This window comes from Palaemon carinicauda, chromosome 21 (assembly GCF_036898095.1).
Source record: "Palaemon carinicauda isolate YSFRI2023 chromosome 21, ASM3689809v2, whole genome shotgun sequence".
Taxonomy (NCBI): domain Eukaryota; kingdom Metazoa; phylum Arthropoda; class Malacostraca; order Decapoda; family Palaemonidae; genus Palaemon; species Palaemon carinicauda.
In genome coordinates, this window is record NC_090745.1 from 24,723,719 (window position 1) to 24,734,668 (window position 10,950).

A 10,950-nucleotide genomic window follows, 5' to 3' on the forward strand; every position below is an offset into this window, starting at 1 on the left:
CAATGGAAAATTTAAAAATGGACATATTGGAGATGGAGTTTATTCAGTGATGTGAATGGCATGACCTCGCTCCTATAAAATACAGAGAGAGAGAGAGAGAGAGAGAGAGAGAGAGAGAGAGAGAGAGAATGATGTCAATGCATGTGAGAATCAGTTGCAATTCCAATGCAGTTGGACTGACCGGATGTGCGTAAATTGATCTCAAGTTATCTCCGTCTGCATATACGTCAATTCAGGTCAACTCGACAAAGTTAACTCTACTGTCAGGCACGGCCACCGACGAACGTATGAATTTCTGATTAATCAAGTCCTTCACTTGCGGTGAAATCGCACATGACTGCTGGGGCGTATATATTCCATTCTGCCATGAGCTTGAACTCAATACTCTGACAGGAGTCCAAATCAAAAGGTTGGAGATTTAACTAACTTTAATCCGTATTATTATTAATATTAATATCAATATTATTAATACTAATATTATTAATATTATTATTAACATTATTAGTATTATTAATATCATCATCATCATCATCATCATCATCATTATTATTATTATTATTAGTAGTAGTAGTAGTAGTAGTAGTAGTAGTAGTAGTAGTAGTAGTAGTATCATCACATGCTAAGCTACAAACCTCGTTGGAAAAGCAGAATGCTATAAGCCCAAGGGCTCCAACAGGGAAAACAGCCCACAAAAGTAAGCAGAGAAGCAATGAACAATTAAAATAAAATATTTTAAAAACAGTTACAACATTAAAATAGATCTTTCATATATAAACTATAAAAGTAATGAGAGATGAATTGATATTTCTATAAATTTTCAAAATTATATTTGCATGAAATGTACAAGTGTTTTTAATATCCATATACCTAAGTATATTGAGGCTTTGCATATAAACAAACAGAATATGCATAAAACATTAACCACAAAAATACGTATTATATAAAAAATAGAAGCAAAAGAAGTATAGTACTGACCAAAAGAAACGGCTTTCCAATGAACAAAGAAGAAGAAAAAACAATGAACATATCTTTTGAATAAGTTTTTCCAAAGAAAAGTGCTTTAACAAAGCCCATCGTTTCTTCAAAAGTAAATAAAATACTCCTAAAATAAAATTATAAAGTTTCCTCTGTCCAAAACATGAAAATTTTATTCAAACAACGAACGAATATTAGTGAAATGCGGAAATACATGTAGACACATGGAATTTAGTTTCAAAATGAAAAATACTGTGAAAGAGGCTATTTTATTATCCCCCTAAAAATTTATACATTTTCTACCGTATTAATTTTTATTCTTTACAACGACAGTTAGTATTAAATCTACATATCTACACGTTCACTTCCATATATGCAAGTAAGAGTATAATTTAGGTGATTATTAGTGAGCTTCGAACTCGGGAAATAAAAGAGGAAAAATACCAATCATATGAGTCTAACAATGGGAGTTAATCAAGCAACTTGAATAGAAGAATACGGAAGATGACATCATTCACCTGACCCCAATACCCAAATTCAAAGCATAATATTAATCGTCATTCTTCCATATCAAAGTCCTTCAAAATAATAACAGCAACAACAACAACAACAACAACATAAACAACAACAACAACAACAACAATAATAATAATAATAATAATAATAATAATAATAATAATAATAATAATAATAATAATAATAATAATAAGCCCTTATGGCTCAATAATTAACAACTGCACCTAACCACAAGAGACACCAAAGATCGATCCTGCGATTGCCCTGTAATTCAATGATTTGTATACCTGCTAAACAGCAGAATGGATTGGATTGGATTGGATTGGAATCACGGATTTTGGCAAGAAGGCCCACCACTGAGGACATTCAGTACCCATGTTCAACGGGGGCAAACCATGCCAGGTGCAGTAGAACGGAAAAATTTAGAGGTTGGACAGTAAGATGGAGGAGAGGAAGTAGGAACGAGGATATGATAAAGGGGTAAAAAGTGAGTGCAGCTAAGGGTCAAACGGATGCTGAAAATGGAGCGTATATGCTTGCAAACCCCCCCCCCCCCGATACACACACACACACACACACACAAATGTTTAAAAATAGGTTTCCAATCTCTCTATACACCACATCTATGGTAAAAAGCAAATAGATGAAAAAGATACCATGCTGATAAAGAACAGATATCCGGTTCCCAACTTAGAAAATGTAACCCTTGATACCAAAGGCTAAATCCTTTTCCTCTCTCTATTTCCTTTTCGGCAATTGCAGAAGAAAGGGTGGAAATGAAATAATAAAAAAGTTACTACAGGAACGTTCAAATGGAACTCCCCTACAGCCGATCGCTTCTGAATTGTGATATATATTCAATATCCATTAAAAGCGAGACTTCAATCGGCGTCAAAACAATAAACAAGTGAAATGAAATTTGCGTCCAAACAGAGCGTTTGCATCTCTTAAATTTTTTTGAATTCCTGTGAAAAAAAGAACGGCTAGTCATGATGATAATATGATTCTATCAGGAAATGAATAATGAAATCAAACATGAGAGAGAGAGAGAGAGAGAGAGAGAGAGAGAGAGAGAGAGAGAGAGAGAATATTCTTTATTCGACTTTCATATCGCAAATTCCTTGGAAAGTAAAAAACGGGAAAATGAAGACGAGGAAATGAGTTTTCTTAGAGAGAGATCTTCCTCGCAAAACTTTGGTCGCACACGTACAGAGAGAGAGAGAGAGAGAGAGAGAGAGAGAGAGAGACTTTTGGTCGCACACGTACAGAGAGAGAGAGAGAGAGAGAGAGAGAGAGAGAGAGAGAGAGACTTTTTGCAGAAACATTTACCCGATCAAAATGGAAAGAAAATATGAAACTGAATTAAGAATATTTCGCCAGAACTGAAGCAATCAGATAATTAAAACTTAGTAGCGTCTTCACAGAGATAAAAATTAAGTTTAAGGTCGGAACAGCTTTTCGAAAGCCTTGGTCAAAAGACAAAAGACAATTAATGGAATTTATCTTGATCTTATTTTTCGGAAACGGTTGTGGTGGTGCGAATATAATCGACCAGGAACTGTGGGCTCGCGAAAATAAAAAGGGTTACCTGCGACAGGAAGTTTAACCACATTAACTAACTGGTTGCAATTGCTTGCCAAACAATAGCAACTAAAATAGCAACATCAGCAATGATACTTATTGAATGAAAGTCAAGTTAACTAATACTAAAGATGTAAAATACTATATTCTAGAAGCTTTATTCCAGCTGTGACCAAGTTGTGGAATGATCTTCTTAGTCGGGTAGTTAGGTCGGTAGAACTTGAAAAGTTCAAACTTGCAGCAAATGTTTTTATGTTGAACAGGCTGACGTAAGTCTTTTCATAGATTACGTATGAAATATCTGTTTAGATGTTACTGTTATTAAATATTTTATTCTAATTGTTCCTTACTTCTCATATCGTTCATTTCCTTTCCTCACTCGGCTATTTTCCCTGTTGAGGCCCTTGGGCTTATAGCATCTTGCTTTTTAAACGAGGGTTATAGCTTAGTTAGTAGTAATAATAATAATAATAATAATAATAATAATAATAATAATAATAATAATAATAATAATAATAATAATAATAATAATAATAATAATAATAATTGTAACTGCTATCTCCGGTTGGAATCGCAGGTTTAATAAGGGATGAATTATCTCGAGTAGCGTGGACTGTATTCTAAAATTACGAGTGTGACCAGACCAAACCTGTGGTCAGTCGGAAATTTTTGTGTCGAACAAAATACAGTTATCTAATCTCCCGAAGTAGAAATCTAACCATACCATACAGAAGTCCCAACTATAACTGTGAGACTGCCGGTTTTGTAACAGTTGACAGACCTCATCTGAGGATTACAAGACTAGTGGCTAGTTGGAAATGGGTTCTACAATAGCTAGGACAAACAACGTAGAATTGGTAGTCGAAAGACTGAAGGAATAACTTTGATCATTATTATTTGTGATATGTACAACTTCGTCACGAAATGTATTGTCTTAATGGTCACTTATAAAAGGGTTTTGCGTTATTATTATTACTAGCCAAGCTACAACCCTAGTTGGAAAAGAAAGTTGCAATAAGCCCAAAAGCTTCAACGGGGAAAAATAGCCCACTGATGAATGGAAATAATTAAACTACACGAGAAGTAATGAATAATTAATATGCTATATTTTAAGACCTATATAAATGCTACATAAGCATGTCGCAGCTGATTAAAAGTATTCTGAATATTATTACTATGTGTATTCTTTCCTTTATAGGAATTATTGAAAGATAAAGCCTTCATATTATAAAGAAAGCCGCTCTTCTAGGAGAAGGACACTCAAAAATCACACAATTGTTCTCTAGACTTGGGTACTGTCATAGCCTCTGTACCCTGGTCTTCCAATACTTTGGGTTAAAGTTATCTTGCGTGAGGATAAACTCAGGCACACTCTTCTATCTGTTTCCTTATTTCTTTTCCTCGCTGGGCTATTTTACCTGTTAGAGCCCTTGGACTTATAGCATCCTGATTTCCCAACAAGGATTGTAGCTTAGCTAATAATAATAATAATAATAATAATAATAATAATAATAATAATAATAATAATAATAATAATAATAATAATAACAAATAGTGAAGTACTGCCAAATTCAAGTATCAAGAAAGAAATATACAGCACGGTGAACCGTTAAAGTTGCAAAAGAAGACATAGTTAAAGAAGAGGGAAACTTCATCGCAGCCTCACAATATTTCCAGTAAAAATATCCAGCAAATCGCAGATTGATCCAAACCGTCATCTTCACTTCCTTCTCTCCCAAAGGAACGAATCCTCTTTACTTTTATTATCGTCTTATTCGAGACGAATTGCGGTTTCACTGCAATTAAAAGGCCCACCTGCAATTAATCTGATTACACTCACACTTCTTAAGATCAATTAGCCTGAAAACCTTATTTTTCACTATTCTTTTCTACTTGTTCCATTTATTTTATCGACACACTCGGGCACACTTTTCAGTATTATTCATCTTCCTCTTGATATTTTAAGTTTTTATGGTTCATATATGAAAGATCTATTTCATTGTTATTACTGTTCTTAAAATATTTTATATTGTTCATTACTTCCCTTGTAGTTTTTTGTTTCCTTAACTCCTCTCCTCAATAGGCTATTTTTTTCTGTTGGAGCCCTTGGGCTTTTAGCATCCTGCTTTTCCAACTAGGGTTATAGCTTATCTAATAATAATAATAATAATAATAATAATAATAATAATAATAATAATAATAATAATAATAATAATAATAATAATAATAATAATAATAATTCATCAACTAGCTGAGGATGAAAATGGGTTCAGAGGAAAAGAAAAGGATGAGATTTGATGGGGGTAAGGAACTCTGAAGGACTTGGGTGAAGGGGGGGGGGAGCCAATCTTAAGCATGCAGCTTGAAGGGACAGCATTTAAGAGTTACAAGACCGGATATAAATTCAAGCATTTAAAAAAGCTTGATAAATCTACGGAGAGCGCACACTTCATCTTCATATGGCGAGACATCTTGTCTCGTAAGCCTTTTCTCTCTCTCATTTTCACCCTGTAAAGATCTCAAAAATTCTCTTTCATTCTATATTCACATGTAGTATAATTAGCTGAGCTACTCTCTCTCTCTCTCTCTCTCTCTCTCTCTCCTCTCTCTCTCTCTCTCCTCTCAAGCCAGGAAGTGACAACAATCTAAACTGCGAATGGAAAATTGTTTCCTATCCTTATAAAAGCCATAATGTTTTCTTAAGCCATATTCGCCAAGAGGTTGAAATGTGATTCGAATAACTAGAATAATTATAATAACTTTTATCAGTTTCTCATTCTTTCACAATTCCAACTTGAAATGTATCCTGGCTAGTACAGTGGTAACGTGTTTGCCTCGCATTTGCGTGGCAAGAGATCGATCCCCGCCCAGGGTCGTGAGTTTAAGCTGTTTACTGGGGAGGCTACTGCTGTGGTAGGGCACCACAGTGGGGGGTTGGGCTTGCCCGGCTGACGTTCTGGTGAGCATCTATTCTGATGGAACTGAAACCAGACACATTTAACCTTTAACACAAAAAAACTATCCATTATAAAAGTAGCAAAATATGTAAATATTGGTGCATGCGACCCGTCAAAAATGACAGCTACATGTATTGCATAGATATGCACACATACGCACTCTTCTCTCATTTAGGTATTACTACTTCCTCTCCCACCTCCCGGGTGTTGGGGAGAGCGGAGCGTGACGAAAAATATATATATATATATATATATATATATATATTATATATATATATATATATACAGTATATATATATATATATATATACTGTATATATATATATATATATATATATTATGATTACTCACTAAACTACAACCCTAGTTGGAAAAGCAGGATGCTATAAGCCCAGGGGCTCCAACAGGGATAATAGCCCAGTGTGAAAAGGAAACTACAAAACCTTTAACAAAACAAGAGGAAGAGAAAAAAAGATAGAATATACTATGTATGTATATGTATATGTATGTATATATATATATATATATATATATATAGACAGAAACTTGCTCTATTATATTGAGGAGATACCAATTGAGAAAGAGAGAGAAAAATAGAGAGAGAAATAAGAGGGTGCCAAGACGACCTCTCTCCCGTGACCAACAGGGCAGGAAAATGCAGCCAGGGCGAGGACAAAAGGGTCACTTCCCGTAAGGTTTCCTGCCGGGGATCCCCGACCTTCTTCAGCAGCCCTCAATGAGCGTCAAAGGCACTCGGGCGTGGACCACCCACGCCCAATTCTAACCCTTCCCTTACTCTCTCCTTCCCCTTCCCCTTCCCCACCCCAACCTTCCTTATTACGACACGGCCACTCATTTCCTATCTTTTGCGAAAGATTCCAGATAAGGTATTTGGGCAACAATTCGCTTTTTTTCGTTTTGCTATGCAAACGAGTTCCTGAATTCTGAAGCTTTGGAGGGGGCTGGGTGGGGGGAATAAAGGCATCACTAGTGAAAACATTTTCCTGTTTTCGAAAATCAATATTTTTTTTTTCATTAAAGCTCCTTAATTTTTAGGGATGCCTGTTTACAAGAAATCTTTGTATCAGAAAGTGTTTTGGAAATATGTACATCATTTCAGAAAAAAATCGCAATTATTTAGTTTTATTTGTCATTTTGCAATTCCTAAAGAATTTTGAAGTGTGTTTTCAGGGCCCATTGCCTTTAATCTTTTAGGAAAAATTTGTCTATTTATTTTTATTTTGTTGCATTAGTGCCATCCTCCGCTTGTATAACAAAACAGTATTTGGGCTATTCTCTTTGATTATTTATTATCCTTAACACTGCAATATAATTCCCAAAATTAAAAACTATAAAACCATTAAAACTCTCTCTCTCTCTCTCTCTCTCTCTCTCTCTCTCTCTCTCTCTCTCTCCCCACACACACTCACAGGGCCATCCAATAGATCACCTGAAGTATTTCCAAAAATCAACCGTCACTTTGAATCTGCCGGGCCATTTCGCTCTTGACAGAAAAACCAAATGATGATAATAAATCACAACCTTGGATATTCTTCACTGACAGAATAGATTTAGCTAGATGTCCCTTTGCTGCCAGATACTCTGTGTATATTCTACCTACAGTAAACATCTGTCATATAAGGTGTAGAACGTATCTCGTAAATGAATGGATTATCTGAGGTTATCTTCACAAGGACAATTATCTGAACTGAGGATATAATCTCATCTGGTTGGCATGTAATACAAAAAGAGAATACATTTTTACTACAAATACTTCTGAACGAAAAGAAAATGAAAATTTGAAGATATGTTTCAGGGAATATCCAAGTAATTTTCTAGTTGTTATATAGATACTATATAACAACTAGAAAATTACTATATTATAGTATGTCCATGTATACTCTTTCAATATTATAAACACTTACGTACAACCTTTGGTATGACAGAACATGATTGCATTTATATACGTGCATATATATATATATATATATATATATAAAATTCAGAATACACGAAAACACCTGGGATTATTACTCCTAGGTGTAAGGGCAAGAAAAATCAATGTAAATTACCCAAAAGTAAAAACTTGATAGTATAGGGTTCTCATAAAGAGAGAGAGAGAGAGAGAGAGAGAGAGAGAGAGAGAGAGATCCATGGAATCTATTCTGAGTCTGTGCCTGGACAATAACACGGTAATAAAACTGTCACTAAGGTGAATTCCGACCGTTCCCTTACGGAGACAAACTGCAATTCCATGCCTTGCACGTCACGTTCAAAAACCCTCATGAACGAGCCGGGCTGCAACATTTGTTTCCCGTGAACGCACCCGCGGGCACACAAGAGCGTCCAACCTAACCTCGTTGTGATACGTCACACACACACGCTCCGATAAATATTTTATGGACGAGGGAATGTTTTGAATATGAATACGCCGTTACACCAACACAATTCTTACTATCTTATAGCCCGCACAATACTTAACTTTTCAGGCCTTACGTAAATGTAACTAAGGAACAATGATAAACCTTCATATTTACGGATGATGGCAAGTATCTATAGTCAATTCTTTTTAGTGAGGCAGATTTGCACCGACTCGCAGGGTTGCCCTTTTAGCTCACAAAGTTTCCTGATCGCTGATTGTTTGGACAAGATGATTCTAACCAATCAGATAACAGGAATATTTTCCGAGCTAAAAGGGCACCGTTGCAAATGAGTCCAAATGCGCCTCATTAAAAAAATTGAGTCTAGTTACTATCAATAAAACGGTTCTCACCTGTCTAAACTTATCAACCATGTAATACCGACCTTTTAATTTCCAATTACAGGTGCAGAAAAAATAACCAATTTCGGTTTGTAATTTTAAGATTTCTTATATAAGACCCATTTTCTGGAATGAAACTATTGTAAAAGGGATGAGGTCAAGTAATATAATGTCGAGTACCTAAATAATGATTAGCTCGTGTTCGATCTCGGGCGAGGTGTATATAGTTTGTACACATTTCATGAAAAAACTATCGTCGCTTAGTGTAATTAAACAATGATTGTATGTAATACACATACAACTGCTGCGTATAATAGGCTGTATGGGGGAGAAGGTATGTAGTGAGATACAATCAAATACACACGAGGCGTACGCACACACACACACACACGAGATTGGGGACTGCTCGTTTTGACATCCCCCCTTGAATACTACAATACGAACTTTAAAAAGCATTTCCTCCCATGGATCGCTATAAATAACGTGGTGCGTTTTGGTCGATATCAATGCAACACTTTGTCTTGTTTTCAGGGATTGACACTATAAAGGCTCGAATGATTTCCATAGCCAGCGCTAACAAGGAACACTCGACTCTGACGTAGAAGAGAAGATTGGAGTGATAAAAATAATACAAAATCCTGATTCTTTTTAAAGTAAATATATTTAAAATATCTTTTATAATAAAGAACATTTTAAATATACTGTCGCTATTCTGAAGATGCTGTGTAACATTTTTTATGAGAAAATGACAACTCTACGAATAAATGTATCAAGTGATATCCAATAACAATAAAAGTAACAATAATAAAAATATACAGTTGCTCATCCGCTTACACACCCGTTGGCAACATGGATTGGTAAGATATACAGCCTAGCGCGGTATAATAAATTATACAATTTCATAATATTCCAACCTTGTGTAATAGAACTCACACGAGATACATTGGAAAATATAGCTCATAAATAAAATAAATAAGTCCATTCAGTGTTACAAGCTTGTTGTTCACTTAAAAACTGCTTTGATGGATGTTACTGTGAACTATGTAGCAAGCAGTCAGAAACGTTTGATCCTCGCTTATGTTCTATTGTGCTCATATATAGATGTTCCATCATCGAATCTTTGGACATTATTCAAAGAAAAATTCTAAATAATATAAATATAACAACAATAATAACGTAACTCTACCAAAACTCTGGAATTATCATAACTCATACAGCAATATTTCGCAAAAGGAAAAATAATTTCGGGTCTGACAGGAGAAATTAGTTAAATTATGAACGACGGAAATATCAAATTTATCAATAATTCAAAATGCTGAGTTAATGCAGGTATTTCGCCATTCGCAAGGAATGAAGTATAATAACGTTTGTTTTTAACTACTATGAGATTCAGGGCCTCTGTAACACGGTTTTTCGCAATAATTTTTTTATCTATGAATTTCATAAATGTAACGCTTCTCGGAATACACATTATATCTACCATAAATTTTGACTATATTCTGCAATACGTAGGTTGAATAAATTTGGTACTTATAATGTAAAAGTGACGTTTTTTGAAGACGGGCCAACTTATTCACAGAAAAGGTTTCGAACGCACTCGTTACGTAACTTATGACGGCATTTCTTCCCTCTTTCTCTGTCGATGATTGACTATACGTAACGAAGGCTATACCTCTGCAACAATGACACAAAAGTTTAAATAAAAGCAAAGCAGTACACCTTTATGAACTCTGAAACCTCTCCACTGATAATTGTCCTAATGAATAAACCAACAAAATGTGTTAATAAATACAAAAACACTTCGATTATTAGTCTAACTCCCAAAATAAGTTTCCCAAGAAATTACAGTCTACTTTATAGGCCACAATCAGATTGACAAGGTGTAGGGAATAGTTGGTAATTTTCAAAAACGTAGTAGACAAGCTTGATCTGATAACTGCTATATCCAAAGTCAAGAAATTTTTATTTATTGTCTATCTACCTACCTATTTACTGTAAAAAAAAAAAAAAAAAAAAAAAAAAAAAAAACACGGTACCGTATTTTGGCTTTAAAACCCTCACCAATAATCATCGTCAGAATGATGACTTCATGTGGCTCCACCCACTTTGGCCTCGTTATAATTCAGGATAACACTGAAAGCTATCATGGGCATTGTTGGA